This window comes from Peromyscus maniculatus, chromosome 3 (genome assembly GCF_049852395.1).
Source record: "Peromyscus maniculatus bairdii isolate BWxNUB_F1_BW_parent chromosome 3, HU_Pman_BW_mat_3.1, whole genome shotgun sequence".
NCBI lineage: Eukaryota > Metazoa > Chordata > Mammalia > Rodentia > Cricetidae > Peromyscus > Peromyscus maniculatus.
In genome coordinates, this window is record NC_134854.1 from 86,075,981 (window position 1) to 86,099,895 (window position 23,915).

Sequence of the window (23,915 nt, forward strand, 5' to 3'; positions counted from 1 at the left end):
TCAAACATATAGGCTTATGTTCCAAGCATCATTTATGGGCTGCAGTTTCTGGCTGTTATTCTTTTCTGGAGACAAAACAGAGAGTGATATTGACCAAGTTGCTATCTTCCTAGAGTTTATATTACAGTAGAAAGCCAGAGAAGGGGAGCTTACATTAAGTAAAGGAGCAACGTAATACTGGAAATGTACTGTGGAGAAAATACTATGAGAATAGAAAATAGTGACAGATTTGTGTACAGGTGGGCCAGAAGACTGCTTCAAGGAGGCAGCGTCCGGTCAGAATCTGAAACACGAAACATGAGGGAGCAGTGTTTAATGCGTAAGAAATGGGTGTAAAAGCCATTCCCTGGGAGCAAGTTTAGAGAGGTCAAGGAAAGCAGGGAGTGAACAGACAGAAGAGGGATGGGCAGAGAGAGTAAAGCGTTGGACGGAGCCGTACATTCAAGTGCTGCTGGAGAACCACAGTAAAGAGTTGAGAGCCTTCTCGTCTAAGAAAAGTGAGCTGCAGACATTACAGAGGCAAGAGACCTGCTCAAAGCAAATGCTATAAAAGGAGGAGCGACAGAGGAGGGTGTGAGGAAAGGCCAGCAGAAGCCAGGGCAGTGGTCCAGGGATCCTGCATCCTGGGGGAAAGAGGGGGGAGTGAGAGGTAAGCCAGAAGGGGCATAAGAGTGACCCAAGGCAAGTCAAGAAGCAAGCAGGATAGAGACCTCAGCTTTGAGTTTGGTAAACTTAAGATTTTTATTAGTAAGACTGGTTAATGTTATAATTTTTTCTTACCAATGTGAAACTTTGGAGATAAAATGACAGTTCTGCGTAGAAAATGCAAATGTGAAAAGATCTGTGATCCAGGTGAAGGGCTTTGGCCTGAGGGGTCTACAAACTATTTTATCAGTCATGAGAAGAGAATGCTTAAGTGAAATGAATGGGATGAATGGGAGGAGAATGATCAGAAAAGATACGGCCCTGGGTAGTTTCTAAATTCTAGCAATGAAAATGACAAAACAACAAGCTTTTGATTATAAAAAGGAAATTCCAAATGGATTCTTATGGAAAGGATCATTTCACAAAACAGAAATCTGGATGTAAACATGGTGTGTTGACACACATCTATAACCTACATACTTCAGAAGCTGACACAGGAGGATGGTGAGTTTAACACAAGCTTGGGTTACACAATGAAACCCTGTCTTCAACCACATAACTGGAATCTGGGGTTTTAATGGATCAACAGAACCATGCTAAGTAGTATGCTCTGTTCCACCTCTCTAAACATCCCCCCTTGTAGAGGCAGGGCCAGCCTGCTCAGTGATCAAAGGATGCTAACAGGAGCAACACAAGGAACAAGCTTCATGTGCTTCTCATTCAGAAAAGAAAGAAACCGGTCTTTTCAGTGTAACTGAGGTTCTGTCTGCTCTGTATAGTGAGTTCATCTGAGGCCATACCTATCCCAGCCTGAGCTATCTGCGGTAGAATCCACACTAGTGTCTTAGATGACCTGGTGAATGGAAAAGGTGACTGTACTATCCCCTACCACAAATCTGAAGGAAAGCTGACAGATGAGAATACAGAGGGAAAAAATCATGGCCCACACCTGAGCAGCTGTCACTCACCACACACTCCTCAAAAGTTCTCACACTAACTACCCCCCTTGTCCTCAGAACACCCGTAGCCAGGTGCTATTGGCATCCCATTTTATAGTCAAGGAATCTGACAAAGTAACAGCTGTGATGATAGTTAAATTATAGTTAATAAGTAGCTGGGATTTGAACCTAGAGGAATCTAACTCCAGAGGTCATGTCCTTCACCAGTTTTGTCTGGAGTGTGAAAGGAGGAGGAGGAGGAAAGACTCCCTGTGCTCACCTGCGAGACTGTAAATAGGATCACAGGAGGAGACAGGATGAGGAGAAAGTGAGAAGATGACTTTACATGCATTGAATTTGTAGTGACATCTAGATGTCTGTCTAAAAACCAATAAAGTATGAGATGGGAGGTTGGGTGGGATGAATAAAGGGGATACAGATTTAGGATACAGCTGTATAAAGTAAGAAAGCCATCAGGGCACAGTACATTGTAAGAATGAAGTCCTGGATCTGACTTTAAACAAGAAAGAGGAAGAGGCTAAAACACTGCCTTTAGAATGAGTGAAGACAGCCAACTGTGAAATCTTACATCCCTGAGCTGTGTGAGTATTTTATGGCTGTTTGGTTTAAATGGAGCTTGTGGCCCTCTGCTTGGTCCCTTACCCTGAGAGACAGCACTTGTCAACCTTTAAGCAAGTGTCAGGGCACCTGGGGGACCTGACAAAACAATCATTTGTGCCCTCCAGCCCTGGCATTTCTGATTCTGGAGTGTGCATAATTTTCATTTCTACCATGTTCCAGTTACTGCTGCTAACACAGTCATGCTGAGAACTGTTACTTTAACACATGGTCGTTGAGTTTCTTGTTCTTTTCTATTATTCTTTCTAATTTATCTCTTTTATTGCTTCGCTCTTCGCTGTGAGGTATTTCAATAATTTTTGAAATACTTTGATGTGTAAATTCAGTCATGTGCCGGTGACTCCAGCCTTCTGTTACCTCATCTAAATATGTGGTATCATTATTGTGTGTAGTCAATTAGGAAACCTAGTGTGGTGGTGCCTGCAGAAATCCTAGTGTTCAGAGGCTGAGACAAACGAATTATGATGTAAGGCTAGCCTGGGCTATATAACAAAACCCTGCCTCAATAGGAAATAAAGAAACATAGTACAGAATGAACGCATAGCTAAGGAAACTGGAGAAAATCGGGGATTATTCATATGGAGTCAGTAAAAAAAGTTACACACCAGTTTGAAGCTGTCATTTCTGTTTAATATCTACTTTAGTTACCCTTCTTTAATTTCTTCTACTGCATCAACCATGAGGTCATCTTCACCAATCAAAAGTCACCTTTCATGTGGGCTATTTTGGCCATCTGGCATTGCCTTTTGAATTTTTCCAGGTTGCTGCTGTTGTCCCCATGGTTTGCCCAAGAATCCTCATTGACCAGCTAGAGTCTCTGGAACTCAAGCTAGACATCAGAATAGTTGTTTTCCATCACAGACTTGACTTTTGACATTAATTGGTGCTAGGGTCTCCCCTCAGCCCACCACATGCTTATCCATGGTCCTTGTCACAGTAACTTGTCCTATCATTATTAATATAATCCCTTGAAAGTGGAAATACTACCACTGCAGTCACTTAAATCTCACCTGGTTTTCACAGAGGGAGAAGAAAACCTCACAATGATAGTTTCTGTTGTTTGAAGAAGGAAATTAAGTCTCATATACCCCAAGGCTCAGCCCTAGTGTTTCCCATCTGCATCATATAAAAAAATCCAGTGAGTCCCTGTGAACTTCAACTAAAGTAGTGATACTTTGTCATGTGTTTTAAAGCCATCTTTATTAGACCACTGCAAAGAGACAAAACTCAAGAAGGAAAGACCAGCGTCTGACCTAGGAGAGGTCAGATGACACATAATTCTAGATTTCCTTAGTGTTATTTTTTAATATTTCTTTCTATCCACAGATTTGTAACCATTAGTACAGTAGAGTTTTCAAAACTGTACATTTAGAATGTAAGTAGGTAGGAAGTATTGAATCAGGCGTCATGAAGATAAGGAGAGAAAGATGTACAAAGGATCTACAAGGTACCCCCACCCCCACCACACCCCACCCACCCCACCCACCCCACCCATCCCCACCCCACCCCATCCCGCTGCCCTTCTCTCCTGCAGTCTTCATTGGCCTTTCTATTGCAGTGATAAAATAACAGGGTCAAAAGTAAAGGGATTATTTCACCTTACAGGTCAACATCACAGACCATCACTTGCTGTGGGATAATGCTCTCGTACACTGTGAATATTTGTCACTTGAATTAGTTTAATAAAATGCTGATTGGCTGGTAGCCAGCCAAGACGTATAGGTAGGGTAACCAGACTAGGAGAATTCTGGGAAGAGAAAGGGCCGAGTCAGGAGTCACCAGCCAGACATGCAAGGAAGCAAGATGAGAATGCCATATGGAGAAAAGGTACCAAGCCACATGGCTAAGCATAGATAAGAATTATGAGTTAATTTAAATGTAAGAGCTACCAGCTGAGTATTTATAAGTTATATTAAGCCTCTGAATCAATTATTTGGGAAGTGGCTGCTGGGTATTTGAGAACAGACAGGCAGAAGAGAAACTTCCACCTACAATCACTGACTGAAGTCAGGGCAGGATCTCAAACAGGGTGGATACCTGAATGCAAGAGCTAAGGCAGAAGCCATAGAGAAGTGCTGTTTATTGGATTGTTGCCCATGGATTACTCTACCTCTTTCTTATAGCACCCAGGACTATTAGTACAAGAGTAGCTCTTCCTACAATGAGCTGTTCCCCCACCCTACCCCCCATCAATCATCAATCAAGAAAATGCACCACAGACTTGCCAACAAGCTTGCTCACAGGCCAACATAGTGGGAGAAATTTTCTCAATTGAAGCTCAGTCTTCCCAAATGACCTGGCTTGTGTCAAGTTGACATAAAACTAGCCAGCATACCTGCTAACTGTTTCCTGAGGCACTGTGAGATGCTTGGGGCTGATTTGTGCCTCAAAGCCTTGACTTCACACCTCACACTGCCTCCGGCTAATTCTTGCCCTACTACCTGCCTCAGCTTAGATAGCCTGTCTACATGGCAAAAATCTGCTCACACATTACTAACTTCTAAAGTCCTTCTACATGCAGATATCAGCGATAAGGGAACAGTCACCAGTCCATCGTGAAGGGGCGGGGGCTGAGGACAAAGAAGTCTGATGTTAAGTCAGTGAACTCAATTTAAAGAGCTGCCATTTGTTCTGAGATTGTATATTTTTATACTAGGAGAATGCAACGCCCTTGCATTTAGGATGGAAGCATAATTTTGTTTTGCTTTGTTTTGTTTTGAATGCTGACAAAAATTAAAATTGAGCAACCTCTGTCAAGGCTTCCACTTTCCTCCCTGTAAATTAAAGGTCTTAAAGACTACATATCCCTTCCATTTGCTATGGAGGGGTAGAGGTGTGGGGAGGAATAATGAATGCATAAGCAGCTCATGCAGGAGCCTCCCCTTGGCTTCCTTTTTCAGGCGGATCAGTGCTGGGACCAGTGAGTGGCATACACTCTATTTCGTAAGCCAATGCTGCTGACTGCCTCTCAGATTCCTTACATTTAAGAAAAGCCCTTTGGGATGGTTTATGCAGAATTCTATGTCCTACTTTTAAATCTAAGAACTTTTTGACCTTCAGTGCATGTATAAAATTGTAAAAAATAAATGAGAAAAGTGGCTTGTTCAAAGAAAAGCTTTAAAAAAAAAACTTCAAGCAAAGCTTTTCTGTGTTATCATTGATTAAAATAAAAGGAGAACAAACTGAAAACTTAAATGGGGTGTCCCTTGAAACCTTTTATACACATGCTACAAAATTTTCCCCATTATGAAACAAAGGTTTGTAGAGCTAGCAAGCTGAATACAAAATGACTAGATTCAGTTTTATTCAGATGTGAAGGTGACCATTTTAGGTCTAAAATAGCCATTGTGACCATCATCTATAAAATCATTCACTGAAAACTGGCTACCTTTAGGGTACAGATTCTGCACAATCTCCCAAAAGATGGTGAAGAAATCTCTTCTGGAAAAATTTAAATAATGAGCCATTACATCCCACCTTCAGAGCCTCTAGCATCTTCTGCCAACACTGAAAATCCATCTTAATGCTGACAGTGGACAGCCAAATGATGTGTTCCCACAGGTTAGTGTTCCCTTTCTTTACCACCAGAGACGGCCTGGTGCACACAACCAGTTTCGCAGGCAGCACAGAGGAGTCGTTCTTTTGAGAACACAGGACTTAAGTCTCAGGGCTCCCAGAGTGCACAGGGGGAGTTCTAAAAGGATGTCATTACTCCATGGAGCTCAAATTGTACAGGAAAGACAGGTCCCATGATGAGCACCAGCAAAGAGCACCTTTGGGCTCCCTAGCTCTCCTTGAGAGCTACTGTCCTTACAATTTAAAACTCATGCAGCTCTGTTAGCAGAGAGTTTACTGTGGGACTTCTCACCACCTCGACATTGCCATCTGTGTGGGTTGATGCTTCCCATTAGAGGACTAATGCAGAAAATAACTTAAGGATGCATAAGACTTTTGAAAACAGCCTAAAGAGAAAACACAGACTTGTCTCCAGCAAGTGCGGCCTTCTGTGAGGGAGTGACAGTTAGGTTTCTTTGCGATGGGTATAGGATCTTGGTGGCTCTCAGTATGCACTGACCACATACTAAGTGCCCGATATTCATTGTGGGCAATGGATTTACAATATAACCCAGCCTCCAAGTCATTTACTATTTATCGAACAAGTCAGTGAATGACTTTCTTCTCATCTGGTGTGTGGTAGGAATACAGGGAAATCCAGGGTGTATAAGTGTTGACAAGATTTCCTTGGTGAATTGGGGATGAAAAGATAATCCAACAATAACTGAAGGTGGAGAACATTGAATCAAAAAGTGGAAGGCTTAGCCCTAGTTCTTCAAAATGTGACTGTATGGTAAAGAAGTAACTGAAGTTAAACAAAGTCAGCAAATTGTGCCCTATCCAATATCACTGATGTCCCTTAAGAACAGAAGATGAGCACATGCCTTTAATCCCAGCACTCGGGAGGCAGAACCAGGCAGATCTCTGTGAGTTTGAGGCCAGCCTGGTCTACAGAGCAAAACAGGCACCAAAACTACACAGAGAAACATGATCTCAAAACAAAACAAAACAAAAATAAAAAATGAGAGCACGGACTTGCAGAGGGTCAAAAGAGGTGAATCCCAGAACCTTGCAGGCAGCCTGAACAAGCACTCAGCCTCAAGAATCAGGAAGTGGGCTGGAGAGATGACTCAGAGGTTAAGAGCACTGGCTCCTTTTCCAGAGGTCCCCAGTCCAATTCCCAGCTATACTACATGGTGGCTCACAACCATCTACTGTGGGATCTGATGCCCTCTTCTGGCACAAAGTTGTACCACATACATAAAATAAATAAAATCTTTTAAAAAATGAGAGGAAAAAGCAGGTCTTTTTCAAACCATCAGTCTGGTGTATTGACTGTAGGGAACCTAGCAATGAACAGAGTTGGTGAAGTAAATACTCAGTAAAGGGGACAGGAAAAAGAAGCTCCACAGAGCATCAAGATGATGGGCATATGCAGCCAATAGGCCCTGGAGAAGATGAAAGGACAAAGGGGACCTCTCAGGCCTTTCCACTGAGGCTGGAGACTCCTGGCCACCGTCCAGCCTGTCCTGAGCATGATCAGAAGTCACCAAAGGGTCTTGGGGACATCCGATATAGAAGGTTTAATTTCCATGAAGATTCACCCAATTTGCAGTGTTGGTTATTGTTTAATCTAGACCCCAGCTCTGGGAGAGTTATCATAAATGTACTGCATGAATCCAGAGGAGAGATGGAGTTAAAATGGGGCTGAGAATTAGACTTTAGAGATAAGAAACAATGTGGAACAGTTTTAAAACCTTGTGTAAACTATAAGAGAAAGAATGGGGACACCGTTAGCAGTCCCCAAATCCCCACCCCCACGCTCACAGCTCAGTGTCTGGTCTTCTTGTGATAACCATGCTGATAGCAGCAGAGAGGACAAGTTCCATTTTTATTACTTAATATATTTGGCAACAGCTCCGAGGGCATCTGCCAGTTCCAGTGAATCTCCGGCTTGGACTCTTGAACTCTGAGACTTGAAAATACAAAATTCATTCACACTTCTAAAAAGAACATGGCTTGAGGCATATTCCATAATACCAATATTTATAACACTGCCCAGAAGTGTTCTGTTTTGTGTGTGTGAAAACTGCCAGAACAATACGCACAGACCCTTTCAACTTACATCTCCAGTCTTTGACATCCCTGAGGAGGAATGAGCTGCCTTCCAACTATAGTTAACCAGGAAAGAGAACCAGGGAAGGAAGAAAAGAAAGAGGAAGGAAATGGAGCAAGGGGGTTTTTCCCCCAGTGGCTTGACTACTTAACTGAACTTGGAGGAAATACCTTACTTTTAGTGCACAGCAGTTTCTTTCCTGGGTGACAGCGCAGTCCCTGCTGGACTCTACACATCAAGGGCTGATTTTATCAGAATCTCTATCACTGGAGAAGCAGAACTCAGGAAGATGTATGTCATATGTAAAGCCAGCGAGTCTCATACTTTATCTGCCAGCTATGCAGTGTTCAAATATTAGAAGGATTTAGTTTTATTAGCTCTTTCTTCAAATGTCCCATTTTAAATGTCAGTATGCTTTTCAAAAATGAGAACAGGTTTTAGCAATTTGCCAGTCAATATTTTCCTGTAAGTTTCTGGATGTATCTTAATGCAACAGCTCCTTCTGAACCATGGGGGATGTGATCCAAGACCCCCGTGGATAACTGCAACTACCAGGAATACTAAGCCTCATATTTACAAGGTTATTTTCCCAGAGGCTTTGCAGCATTGGCATAGAAGTATCAAGTCATAAGAAGTATTAAGCTGTCTTTCTATACTTTAATTTTTTTTTACTTTAGTAATCTTAAAGTTTGGACCATTATTAAGTAAAATGGAAGTTACTTCTACACAAGCACATTGATATTGCAACAATCTTAATAGCCTAAGGATACTGACAAAGGAGTGGGTAGAATACACAGGGTGGATGCATACACAGGACAAAAAAAGTGGTACTCATCCTGAACCAAACAGGTCAAGACACCACCAGGTTATAGCATGATGGCATGCAATTAGAAACTTAAAATTCCTTATTTCTATAACTTTTCACTGAATACTTTGGGCTACAGTTTGCCAGTGTTGATAACTAAGACTGCGGACCTAGTGAGACCACTACTGGTGTGGGTTTGATGTAACCCTGGATATCCCCTAGCCAAATTTGTCACATTCTACATTCAATGTTCATGTCATCCTTCTAATCATATTTCCCAATTGGCCTTCACTACTTTTATCTTTTTAAACAACGTCTGACTTTCCACACCAGAAAGTTTTTAAGGGAACATCACTTCATTATGCTTCCCAAAGAAGCCAAGGCACCAAGAAGGCTGTTAACTCTCTGGCCTCTGCTTTATTCATAAAACATTTTGCAAAGTGCATTTAGTAATTTGCCATTGTAACCACTGGCACCAGGAGCTTTCAGGGCCGAGTTCTGACACTGTATTTAGTTCATACTTTGACTGCTCAGCTAAAACTCCCATTTGTATGCATTTATTCTGCTCTACACATTATGTTATCAGTCACTTTCAATATTTCAAAGCCACAGCAGGCTTTTTCTGACACACATTTGTCAGAATGAACTGCCTTGATTGCTATTATTACAGACTCCAGTGCCTGAGCGAGAGGGGAAGCTTATGTAGTAGCAGACTATTGAAACTGCCCAATAAAACAATAGACACAAGAGAATAAAAATAGAACAAATGCATTTAAACGGATGGCTTAAATGGCCAGTAAAATTTAGGATTATGAAATAAGCATATAGAACTCAAAAACCTATGAAGAAAATGTTATGCGTTTTTTATAAAGACAATAAGGAATTGATTGAAAAATACCAGTTCACAAGTGAATAAAGGAAGGTCACACAGCCTCTTCCCCTAATGAAGGGTTTAAATAGGCTTTGTTAAGGGGTACCCCATTGAACAACAAAGGCTATAACAAAATCACACACTTTAGCTAAAAAGTGAACTTAATAGAAACCTCTAAGGAACTAACCAGGGCTCCAGACCCATTCCGCCTTGATCATGTTCAATAACCTATAATCATGACTCTGGAAGGAAACGCTGTAGGCCACCACCTGGTCCTTAACGCCACCTTTTGACCTCATCTGTCCGTCAGAACAGCACACCAGAGAAGTAACTCAAAAATGCACTTTAGAATCAGCAAATCTGGTTCCCAAGTGGTAGACTTTCTTTAAATTTTCTCAAATTTAAAGCTGATAAAAAGCCTGAGGTTAGAAAAATCCATAAGCAGTGGTGATGACTGTCCAATTCTCTGCTCAAAAGTAACTTAATAGGATATAGAAAATGGAAGTTTTACCATTCATATCACAGAAAACAAAGGTTCAATCATGCTGGTGTCCTGTTTTGAAAAGTTACATAACCTTATGAATTTATCTCACATCATATCTTCTCCAATATATTTTTCTAAAGAAATATTCAAAGAATCATAGAAAACAGAACAGATCCCTAGTTTGGAAAGTCTACTTTCCTTTTAAAACATAGACATTAGCAAGGTACAGTAGTTGTGTGCTTGCAAACCCAGATACTCAAGAGACTGAGGCTAAAAGATTGCAAATTCAAACCCGGCCTAGACAACATAGTGAGAGCCTGTCTCAAAAAAAAATGTGATGAAGAAAAATTACATATATTCAAAATTGAATTATATCATTAAAATTAGAAAATCAGCCTGGCGGTGGTGGCGCACGCCTTTAATCCCAGCACTCGGGAGGCAGAGCCAGGCGGATCGCTGTGAGTTCGAGGCCAGCCTGGGCTACCAAGTGAGCTCCAGGAAAGGCGAAAAACTACGCAGAGAAACCCTGTCTCGAAAAACAAAACAAAACAAAAACAAAAAAGAAGAAAATCATTATCTAATAAATCATTAAAATTAGAGTTATAAAGTAAAAAGCCAAATATCTAGTTGATAAATTTCTAACTTTCCAAAATGTTATCTTTCTAAAGACACAATATTTAATATCAATAGTATTTAAAGCTTCAAGATCAAATTTTCTCCCTTTGATTCTCCTTGAGTTATACATTGAAATATTAAAATTGTGCTGGGAAAACTTGAGCTACTCTAGAGGTCTCATTTATGTAGTCATTATCATGAATTTCTTACAAATTAAATGTTTTTGTTATAACTTCTCAAATTTGACTAAGATTCTAGCCTCCTTCCCTACAGTGTATTTTATTTATTTTATTCTTGTTTTGACAAAAAAGAATATGATTTGATTTCTCTATATGACTGGACATTTAAAAAATAAAAAATGTGTAATATTTCATCCCAGCACATGATGACCTCCTTATAGGCTCATTCACAAATGAGTTTTGAGTAAGTAACTAAAAGACTCACTATATGAAAAGTGAAAAGAAACAAATAAAAAATGAATAATGGTATGATCTACCAATATTAACATACGAAAAGAACTTTTTCTGTAATATTACATCATCAATAACTAAGAAGAAACATATGATTAACTAACATTTTATATTTTTAGAAAATATCCTAATCTAATTCAAACACTGCATGCAGTTATTCCCAGTAGAACATTCAATCAAATGTAGGTTTTATAGGCTTTACCATAATACTTCCAGGCCATAGAAATGATCTTGAGCTGTCTATAAAATTCATATTTACCTGCAAACATTTACAGCATAGATAGTGTCGAGCTATTATCTGAACCCATGAAAAAAAAAGTGCATTTTCATCAATCTGTTTATGAAGAAATTGCTATAGGAAACATGAGAAAACTCCACAAGTGGCAAATAACATTCTATATTGAAATCAGAGAAAGCACTTTACAAGTAAAAATACAGTTTTAAACCATTCTGTCCTAGCTAGGCATGAGATGCAGATCTACACTACCAGCTCCCAGGAGGCTGAAGCATGATGAGTTAGACAGATGTCCAATTATACCTTTTAAAAGTAAAAACAAATTAAAATTACCTTCTTTAAATCCTTTCAAAATAATTTTAGAATCAGCTTCCACATTATCTTGAACTAAGTGGTAGTTACAATGAGATGTATTTCACATTTATGGAAACACTGAGGCAAGGCTACTGTTAATCTCACCACATAGTTATAATGAGCTGCACTTCCTGCTTCTGGAAGCACTGAGACAAAGCCGGCAAACCCACCGTACTGTTTTACTGTTTTCATCCATCTGGTTGTGTCACTTCACTCCAGCCCCTGAGATTTAGTCCAACAGCCATAATGGAAAAAAAAAAGTTGTATCGATTCAAAACATTATCATTAAAGACTTCTGGTCTCTTTGCAAAAATGGACTGAGCTCAGTTTCTATGATCAACAAGACCTTCTGTGACCTTTCTGAACATTATGAAGGTCACATGTAACTTTTTGAGAGATGTGTTGGAAAAACAATGGTAATCTTTAGCTATAAGACAATCATCTGTAGTTCATAAGTTTTAAACTACACTCCATTACTTTATTTGTGTAAGAAATAAGAGGAATTCTTTTTAATGTGTCTTAGTTATTTAATAATACTGTATTGCTCCAAAATTATGTATTTCATGTAAGTCCTAAAATATTGTACATGTTTCCCCAGGCAGTGGGTACGTGCTAACACTCCATTATGAATCAACTCAATATCTTTGAACTGCTAGTATAGATGGAAGAGTTCTCACTAAACTCTAGAGTTCTCTATTAGAACTTTCCTATCATGACAGTGTTAGCTCTGGCAGGACATGGGTGCCTTTCACCACAGTGCTGGCCCTGGATGTGGAAAAAACAAGAGGAAAGAACACCATACACTCTTTACCAAAACCTCAGGAACAGGTTCAGAAAAGAAAAGGGGAAAGGGAGGAGGGGGAGCCCTCCAAATCTGGCCACTTCTGGCCCAACTTCAGAGAGCTCAGACTCAAAGCTCTGGTTCCCATTTGTCTGTTTCCTGTGGCTGAGTTCTTGCTCAAAATGTTCTGCTTAAGTTTCTCCTCGGGGGGCTATCTGGAAGCTACGCTGAGGACAGAAATCTATAGTTGGATTGCCTGAGGTACAAATTCCTTGTATCACCTACTAGAGCTGCCAATTTACTTTTGAGGGCAATCAGGATGTTCATTAGTAATTGAGTTGAAGCAGAGAGGAACTTCATTTGTACCAAGTCAGTGACCTGGATCGGTTTCAGAATGAATGTTGCACGGAAATGGACCATTCCTTTTTACTTCCACTGGGATCTGGGACAGAGTTGTTTGCTCCTACCTCCTTTCATTAATATGGATAGGAATTCTCAGGAGCAGAAAACAAAGCTTTGTATTTGCCACTTGCATCTGAAAGGATCATTTATGAGTGATTTGTCATTTGTCTTAGAGCACAACTAAGCTTGATCATTTGGAACAGACAAGTTGGGCAGTCTCCAGCTACATTAATAGATAGGTAATTGATTAAGTAGGACAATACATTCAGGTAAATCAAAGCTTCCAGAAATGCATAATAGAGATGTTCAAAACGACATATATGGAGCATGGTTAGTGAATATCAACATAAAATTGTAGAAATTGTAATGATCACCAGAGTGGTGTTATTTAACATTGACATAATAACATTAATATTTAATAATATTTCATTATAATATTTAATAAGTTATGAGATTTGTGTATTACCACTTCTATATATTTTAATGACCCCAAGAAGTGGAGATTAGAAATAGGTCAAATGATTTTCCCAAGATCATAGGAGTAATAAATAATGGTGCTGTTTTCAAACCCTAATGATCTGGAGCCAGTGTCCATGATCCTAACTACCACGTCATATTACCAGTAGTGAGGAAAAACAAAACTGACCACCAAAATCATATTACCTTCAAATTCTGAATTGTTCCCAGAGAAAGAACTAGTCATAAATGATGAAGAGAATAATAGCAACATCCTCGTCATCAAGAGATCGGAACGATTTCATTAATTTTTGGTGCCAATCTCCTGTGAATTTATTACATAGGCAAACTGAAGAAAACAAGTTATGTAACTGTTTTTACTTAAAGTCTCTAAGAACTTGAGCACACATGTGACATGGCTGCAAGGAGAATGACATGCTGAATAAAGCCATTTCCACCCTTGTGTGGGATCTCCGGGGCTCTGAGGTCTCCAGGGCTCTGAAGCCAGCGTAGACCTTTGGGCATTCCCAGTAGCAAGAAGAAAGGCTGGCATAACAACCCTGCAACAATAGCATCAATAGCCAAACTGATGGGGGAGGCATATTTATCAATCTTCCAAGGTCTGGAAAAAAAAAATTGTTAAAAACTGAGGGAAAGGACCACATCATCTCCAAGTTCAGTAAGTCATGTAGGTGATTCCCAAGTAAGTCAAAAGGAAATTCTTCTTCAGGTAGGAAGGGAGCCAGATGAATGACACAAAAGTTGGCCCACTTCCTCCTGGATATAGAGTAAGAAACATATTACAGGCTCAGCCATGAATCACTATGATCTTTTGAACATTGTCACTAGGACATAATTAACAAAAAGTATACTCACGAAATTTGACAAATAAAAATCTGTGAAATGAAGAGAAAGTTGAAGGATGTTGTATCTGAAAAGGGAGGGACAAATGGCAAGTGGCCATGTCCTTTTTTAACTCTGGATTTTGCCCTTTGCGGTAAGTTTTTTTGCATGGTGTGATTGACAGCCTAGAATACAGCATCAGGAGAAAGAATGGTAATGAAGATAGAGGGCAGCAAGTAGACCCAAGCTTAGTCATCATTGGGAATTTACATTACCCCCTCAGCTTCTTTTAAATTTTAAATCAGACTTCATTCTTCAGAGGCCCCAGTGGTGGGAGAGTTGCAAACCTTATCAGGACAGGAGGTCTGACCCTACTGTAGTGTTTCCTTATAGATTAAGCTTCTAATAGCCTCTTTTTGTAATAAAATCTCTCACACACTTTTTGACTCGCTATTGTTCATGAATATCAACATTGTTATGATAATAGTGTCACAAATAAAGCACTATCCTTATTTTTTTTCCTGATCCAGACTTGTCTTTCTGAAAAAAAATAGAATTTAAAAAAGAGATCTCAAATAATTAGAGTTGCATTTATGAGCATCATCCATATGAATTATTTCATGTGGAAAGCAGGGAATCCCACATTTCTTGCTACATCTACTCCATGTTTTAGTGTCACTTAAAATGCTATCTCAGTCAAAATAGCTTTTATATATGTAAAATTATGGTTATTTCTCAAATTATACTTCATTTTTCTTTAACTGAGACCAGCTTAAATGGTGTTATTTTGACTTGCCAGTACATGTCTGAAGTTCCTAAAAGAAGTTTTATACACAAGATAATCCTTAAAGCCAGAAAAAAAAAGAACATTCTTTAATTTTATTGTGAGAAGGAAACACATTAAGAGAAGAAGCCATTTAATTCAAGAAATATTTTTGCACTAGAAATAATTGGAGAATAAATTATCCTAATTCTGTTGTCTTTGAGCTATAGGTTCTCACTCATCTGACCCTTAGGTTGCAAGAAAAATTTTAAAAAATAATTTTAGAATGAATTTTTTAAGCTATAAATATGCCAAGAATTGCAAATGGTCAGGAATGTGTACATGCAAGTTTATAATGTAGCCTGGCATAGTTTCAAATGACGTGAGACTGAGAATCAAAAACAAAGGCCTTTGTTATCCACAGCACAGTAGGCAGAAACAGCCATTTTCAACCCCAAATTTGAGATTGGGAATTTGAAGACAGATCCAGCAAAACTTGCTCCCATCAGGAAACCCAATCTTACACAGACACTGCTTAAAATACTGTACCAACATTGGTTCCAATGGTATATATGATCTCTCTTATCTAGTCAGATAGAGAGCTATCTGTTCCTTACCAGGAGACAAATAATACTTTTATGTGAAGCTATGTAACTACACAAATATTCCTGAAGAGTACCAGATAACAGTTGTCACAGACACTAATAAACAAATATGGAGAGTTGCTTCACAATAAAAAAAAATCCTCATTAGTCACAATTACATATCTGAAAATTAGTTTACTTGATAACATTTGTTGAAATCCCAAATCAATTCTTATATAATTCCCATGGTCATTTACAGATACATACAGAACTATGAAGCTATGAGCTGCTCAATGCTCAAATTCTCTGCTTGGAAATCAACTCATTAGATACAAAGGGATTGTTTTGACTCTCCACTTTAGAGATTTCTGTCCATTAGTGGTTGGTCCTGTTGCTGTGGGTATATAGCAACAGATTCATGTTACAAACACAAAATGGGACAAAACTACTAACCTAATGACCAGGAAGTAATAGAACAGTGACGAGACCAAGCTTCCACAATCCCATTTAAGGGCATCTCCTTAGACAGCACATCTTTTGATTTTACCATTCTCAATAGTTGAATGTTGAAGACACATAGACTTTAATAATCAAAAATCCCAGTGCCATGGATATGTTAAATGTAAGTTCAGAGTCACAAAGAGAACACCACTCTAATTGAACAAGGCAAACTATGACTCTGGGTAAAGAGGGTGCATTTAGGAAAGGGAACACCCAGAGACAGAACATTTAGGCTTTATTCTACTCAAGCACTGACCCTGTGTTTTTTCCCCCTTGGCTGGAGTCCAACCTCATAGTCTTATTCAATTCATTAGTCTTAAAAGAATTGGCAGGCAGGAAATGAAGAGGGAAGGGGCCAGACACCTTAATCAAGCAAAGGATTTACTGGGTTTTGTAGGAGGATTAAAACATGTGCATAGAGGTCTTGAAAAATGAGAGTGATAAAAAATATTTGAATTTCTTGTCTTAAGCCTAAGTCCTATAGTATTCAGTAGAAAATATTCATATTTAATGTTTCTTGCAAATTTCTTCCTATAAAGTGCTGGTGATAGATGTCCTAGAGGTCCTGAAAACAATGCAGGATATTGTCATTGCTCTTGGTGGTCCATAAACTTTGATGGTAAGACCATATCTCTGAACATAATACACACAGTCATGGGACATGGAGAAATCAAACTGGAAGTGATCTGGAAACTTCTTCCCTGATGGCTAACATTCACAGTGTTAGAAGGTGCTATATAGACTGCTGGGGTAGAAGAGTCATCAATAGTTTTATCCAGCTGTGAGCCCTGTGAGTCAATGACTGGCTTTGCAAAATGTCTTCACTGGTACAATAGCAGCATGAATACTACGGGGCTGTCTTAGTTACTTTTCTATTACTATAATAAGACACTAAGACACCTTATAAAAGAAGGAGTATGTTTGGGGCTTACAGCTGCAGAGGGTGAGTCTAGGATCATTGTAGTAGAGAGCATGGCAGCAGACAGGTGGGCAACATGCTAGAGCTGGAACTGAAAGTTTACATCTTGATCCAGAACTCTGAGGCATAGAGAGTTAACTAGGAATGTCATGGGCTTTTGAAACTTTAAATTTCATCCTGAGTGATACACCTCCTTCAACAAGGCGATATTTCCTAATCCTTCCCAAATAGTTCTACTGACTTGGGCCCAAGCGTTCAAATATGTGAATCTACTGGTTCATTCTCATACAAACTACCATAGGGGTTAACTGATTTTTAAAATTGGACTTAAGACCCACTCTCCAGAAGGGAATGCATGCCAAGGGAACTCATGGTAAGCATGACCAAGGACCCATGGCTTGGGAGGTAACAGACCCTAGGGGATAATCTACTAGTGTTGTTTTGGTGAGTGAACATAGTATCAAACTATCCTCTAAATACTTTAGAGTCATAGGTTAGTATAGCTCTCATGGGCAAAGCTTCCTTTTGCAGTAGTTAGCAATTAAGACAAAGAGTCACAACTGATAATAGTTCAGAGAATGTGTAATTGTAGAGTACTCTTTGCAGGCAACCCTATCTAAACTCAGTGGATCTCTCTTTTTCACACATACACATGACATGAAATAGAAGGGGACATATAGTAGGGAGAAGATGTTTTTAGCAGGAAAAGGAAGAGGAATAACAGAGGAAAATGCATGTTGGAAAGAACCAAAATTCATCATATACATATATTAAACTGTCAAAAATAAAAAAACAAATTGAAAAAGTTAAGTTTATATACACATATATGTGAGAATCTAAACTATTACCAGTGAGAGGAAGCATGTGTCCTTTTTGAGGTACATTTAATGCATACTTTTGCATTTTGTAGGTCTATTTTTCTGTCCTTTCTGTTCATTAATGACAGCTATTTATGTGAAGGCATTAAATAGTGCTACAGTGCAAGAAGGCTGTGGGGTATCTTACAGAGAAAGTATATGCATTAGATAATTGCATTCAGGCTTGAGTGGCAGTGCTATTGGCCGTGAGCTCAATGTTGGTGAATCTAAAATAGAGACAAAAGTGTCTTTAAACAGAAACATACATAAACAAGCTTTTATATGAATCTATTGATGAAAATGTGGCCTGAGACTCATAGAGATCCAATTTTCTATTCCTCCTTGGAGCTATGGTTAAGGGGTTGAGGTCAGTGTGAATGTGTGTGTGTGTGTGCGTGTGCGTGTGCGTGTGCGTGTGCGTGTGCGTGTGCGTGTGTGTGTGTGTGTATAAGACAGCACTACTATGAACAAGGACCCACTGCAGAGCTGGCCAGTGTCCTACCTTCACAGTCATCCCTTAGAGTCTATCCTTAACAAAACAGCAAGAATGATCCCAATCCACGTAAGTGACACTGTGGCTTTGTTCTCAAAGGCCTCCAATGACTTCCCCTCTTAGAATCCAAGACAGAGTCCAGAGTCCTCCGGTTTCTAGCCTCCTATCTTTCCAGCCATTGTCAGGTGACTTATGATCTCAGCTGACTGACTTCCCTGGCCCTGCCTCATTCCACTCCAGCCATCCTGGCTTTCTTAAGCTTTTTGAACCAACTATGCAAGATAGGTTCCTTCTTCAAGGTCTCTTCCTTAAAAGCTCCTTTGTGTGTGCTGTTTGTTGTTCTTTTTAAAATTATTGTATGTTCATTTTATGTAGTGAGGGGTTTTTTTTTAAGACAATTTAAAAGCTCTTGCTCTTTTTTCGAAGACCTAAATTACTTACTCCTTCATCTCTTGGAAGTTATTTGTTTAAATGTCACCCTCTCACTGTGACCATCACTATTTCAACTTATAGACACCCCTTCATTCTTAGTTACTTTTATATTGCTGTGCAAAGACACCATGACCAAAGCAACCTAAAAGAAAGCATTCAAGTGAGGCCTTGTTTGCAGTTTCAGAAGGTAAATCCATGACCCCCATGGCAGGAGTGTGGCAGGAGTTAGTTAGGCATGGCACTGGAGCAGGAGCTGAGAGCTTATGTCTAGATCTATAGTCAGAAAGCAAAAAAAAAAAAAAAAAAAAAAAAAAAAAAGCAAGACTGGACCTGGTGTGAGCTTTTGAAACCTTAAAGCCTATCCTCAGCAGCATATCTCTTCCAACAAGGCCATACCTCCTAATCCTTCCCAAAACAGTTCCACCCACTAGGACCCTTGCATTCAAATATTTGAGCCTTTGAGAGCCATTCTCATTCAGACCACTATCAACCACTCCCATGTCACTATCCAACCACCTTCCACGCTTTGTGGCTCTCTGTAGCACTGTGGCCAACTGATAATCCATAATCATAATTTTGTAGTGGTCTACCTGTGTCCTCCCACAGTATACAAGGATTATTACTTGTTTCACTCATGGCTATATGCTCAATGCCTGAGGAGTGCCTGTCTCATAAAAGATACTAAATGTCTGCTTGATAAATAGATTAAAAAAAAACTCTTGAAGTTTTCCAAAGCTTTCTCTCTTGCAGTAAACTAAGCTTTTCCTTAAACTGTTCCTAAGCAAGTACCTGCGAACATTTCTTCAAAACACATAAATACTAAGTGAGTCAGAGCTTGGGCTCAGCAAAGCTAGGAAAGTAATTGGAAACAGGGAGCTAGGTATTTTCAAGCTGTCTTGAAAAAGGAAAGAGTGGGACTCTTCATTTTTACATTGGCAGCAATGTTGTTAGTAGCATGAGAGTTGATGTTATACCATCAAAATAAAACTAATTGAAAAAGCAACAACCCACTCACACACAAAAACATGTGTTGTCTCTCTAATTTCTTTATCCAATAGTACCAAATCCAACTACTCCCTCCTAGAGGAAAAAGAATGCTTTTCCTTAGAAAACAAAACAATTAGATTCTGGCTAAACTGCCCACAAAACATGAAATGTTTCATTTAACTAACTGAGAAGACACAGCTTGTTTAAATCCTCAGGAAAGAAGCAGTCTCCAGTAATAGAAGATCAGACTCTTGCAATCATGCCTCTCCCTGAACCTAAATAGATGCCCGTGAACTCGGCTGCAGCATGTGTCCACAGGACCATTCCAGCTGAATGAAACAAATGCCAAAAACAGATGGTAGGTTTCGTGAATCCTGAGTTTTTCCATTAAGATTCTTCCTTGGGATGTCGTAACCCAGCCTTCCTGAGTCCTCAGCAGCCAGGGAGTGCAGGCAAGGCTCTGTCATCAGTGCAGACTTGAAATTTAGAGGTTCAAATCCGCAGGAGAGCAAAGGTACCATGCATTCCTTAAGTGATATATAAGAAGATGAAGTTTTCAGGGGAGGGGAGGGTGTTCACCTTAGATGAGATCTTACTGTGTACAGGATGGTCTTGACTCATCCTACTGATGATGAAGAAGTCCTGCTAAAGAATTCAGGTTCTTATGTTCATGGCAAAGAATTGGCCCCAGGATGCATGGTTTGAAATGGGAATAGAGACTGTTTATTGAGACAAATGAGAGCACTCCTGAGAACAGATACGGGCTATGGAAAAGACAATACACATGTACACACGTTCACGTACACACACACACACACACACACACACACACACACACACACACACAGAATGATCATTTATGGGCCTTTATGAAACACCTGCCTCTTCCATATTTGTATACTGAGCACTTTTCTTGGGCACGCTTCATTTGTTTTACAAAACCCAGGTCAGGAAGGGTTTCCTTTCTCTATTCTCCTTCCACGGCTAGATAATAAGTATTGTCCTCCATATCAGCTCCACTTTGTTGTTTTATAAGACTAGCGCTTGCATGCTTCTGCCAGCATCTTTTTTGTATGAATACTCCAACAGGTCCCAGAATCGTGTGTGTGTGTTTGTGTGTGTGTGTGTGTGTGTGTGTGTGTGTGTGTTTATTCATGCATTATATCTACGTGCATATAGATATAACATGACCTTGGAGTGAGAGTCATACCATATAGACAAAGTGCAACTATGATGTGAAAGAGCTAAAGGACATTACATGCTGCACAGATCAGGTTACACTTCATGGTGGAAGAGGTTTTCTGTAGAACTCAGTCTGTAGGGTGAATAATTGCACTTATTATTTAATTCATGGATAGAAACTAATTTTTTCAGTTTTCTGATTTCTGTATTTTAAGAAGGCAATCTAATATATTAATGGACTCACTTGAAATTCTTCTCATATGAAAAGTAGCTATATCTGATATCTCACTGGAAAAATGTGAGAGATAAATTTAGTCTATACTATATAGAGTGATTTGCTTCATATTGCCTAGCTATAAAATATATAGCTGTTAAAACACATCTTGAGTCTATAGAACCTACATTTTAGTCCTGCATAGTTTAAACTAGATGGAAGGTGAGTGGGAATGAGTCATAAGTTCATAATATGCAATAGATATATATAGTAGATCAGGCTATACAGTGGCCAAGAATAAACTCCAATTAAGAGGCATGTGAGCAAAAGCCTGAAGTACCAAGAGAACAAACTATGCTGACATCTGGAGAAGAGAATTACAGACATAGAGAACTGCATTGCAAAGGCCCTGGGGAGGAACTCTGATTATATATACAAGAAACAGCACAGAGGCTAAACATAGTGAGCAAGAAGAGAGGTTGGAATTGAACTCAGGAGATTGCCCAGGACCATATGCCAATGCCAGAGTTGCTTTGTGACACTGTTCTTGGGGAGACATGAATATCCACTCTCCCCGGTAAGAAGCCAACTATAGATCAAAGTCGTGATACAACCCAAGTCCAACTTGGTGAACTAATGAACATATGGGATTACTTAGGAGAGTTGGTAAATGGGTACCATGGGTGACAGAAAAGCAATTTCATTGCCAAAAGCTCACCCCAGCAAGGGTGGTGACTTTGAAAAGCTGGAACCTTGGACCTCTCTGTGTGACTTGCTGGCAGCTTGATGTGTCCAAGAGTTTCTTCCACCAGCAATTCCTACTGCTTATATATCTTTGGGGAGGGAGAAACATTGGGAATCCAGGAAATTTTAGGGACTTCCTGAGACTTCTGAACTATGAACATCCTGTTTCAACAGTCCCCTTTAGAATGTTTTGAGTCTCACTGGGTTTCCCTCTGGTGGAAAGGCAGTATAATATTTAAACAAGGAAATGCTTTATCTTAATTGAAAACATTTTTAAAGTTTATTTTTAAATTTTTATACAATGTATTTTGATCATATTCTTTCCCCCTCCCAGAACTCCTTCTAGATCTTCCTCTCCTCCCCACCCATCTGTCAGACTGCATGGTTTTGGTGGGGTTTTATCTTTATTAAAAACAAAAACAGTAAAATTCACACACACACACACACACACACACACACACACACACACACCAAAAAATAAACAAACAAAACATAACCACTCCTGATTATGAAGCCTGCTTTGGAATATAGTTGATATACTCAGTATTATTACATTGAAGAAAACTGATTTTTTTTCTCTCCTAGCAGCTATCAATTGCTAATAACTACTTGACTAGGGATGGAGCTTTGTACCTATTTCCCATTCTCCATGCTGGGATTTTGTCTGCCTTGAACTTGTACAGGTCTTCTGCATATTGTCACAGGCTCTGTGAGTTCATATGTGTATCAGCCATATCATTTCTAAAACAAAACTCTTTCTTTGGAGTCATCTACACTTCTAGCTTTTATACTCTTCTGTCTCCTCTTCCACAGAGATCCATGAGCCTTCAGGGAAGAAGATGGATAAAGACATCCCATGTACTTAGAGTTGGGTGCTCCAATATCTCTCACTCTCTTCATATTTTCTAATTGTGGGTCTTTGTGTTAATTACCATCTACTTCAAGAAAAACCTTCTCTCCTAAGTGTTGAACAATTCACTGATTTGTGGGTATAATGACATTTAACCAGTGGTTTCATTGCTATGTTTTTTGAGCAAAATAACAGTAGTAGCTTTTTCCCCTAGGCCCATGTTCTATGTAGTCTCAGGTTGTTGGTCTCATTCACAGTATCAGGTATGGGTTCTATCTCATGGAGCAGGATTTAAATCAAAATTTTTAAAAGTGGTTGTTTACTCCCATAACAATTGTGCCACTGTTGTACTAGCGGGTGTATCTTATAGGCAGGTTGCTACTATAGCTCACACAGTTCATAGATGGATGAGATTGATTACTTTTCTCTTCTGGCAGCATATGTAGTATCTTGCAGCATTCTGAACACCAATAGGCATAAGCTTTGAGTTGAGTACCAGCTTGACTTCCTCATGTTTGGTGTAATAGTACGTGATGAATTGAAACTTTGAAAAATCATAGTGAATGCTGTTGTAGGCAAATGATCTGATCAAAGAGAGAGGAGGAAAGTGCCTCTGGCATATGGTATGACTTGACTATAATAGCAGCAGTGAAGGGCAAAGGAAGGAGCAGTATGATTCTGAAAGGATAAAAGAATTTGCTGATGGATCGGATATTAGGTTGAATTAAGCCTGTCCATAAAATCAGAATACCAAGAATACTAGAATAAGATGGAAATGCTATAGAAAGAACATTGTAGGGTAGGATGGACTTAAAAATCAGGAGTTGAATTTGAACATGGGACTTCTGTGGCTGTGGAGTTCCCCCTGATTTTAGTTAGGCCTTCCTCTGTTGTGCAGGGTAGTGTTTCTGTAATATGGGTATTAGCTTCATGCTTTCTGAGGCTCATTCTTTATCTGGATTATGAGGACAACAAAATCCAGTATATGGGTTATAGTTATTGCTAAGATTAAACAAGAAAACAAGAGATATGCAATATCAGAGAGAGATTTATTCTAAGATAAAGAGAAGCAAAATGAAGTATGCACAAACTTTTTCTGGACAGACTTGAACAAATGTTTCTTCTCTCCAGCTAGGGAACAGATGACAGACCAAAGTTAGGATTACATCGAAGTCCAACC

The 23,915-nt window shown here is 39.3% G+C and overlaps 1 protein-coding gene across 2 annotated transcripts in view; it reads left to right on the plus strand.

Annotated features, from left to right (window-relative positions):
* Positions 1-23,915, plus strand: part of Grid2 (glutamate ionotropic receptor delta type subunit 2) — a 1,417,491-nt gene that overhangs the window by 1,272,916 nt on the left and 120,660 nt on the right. The gene's annotated exons all lie outside the window — the stretch shown is intronic.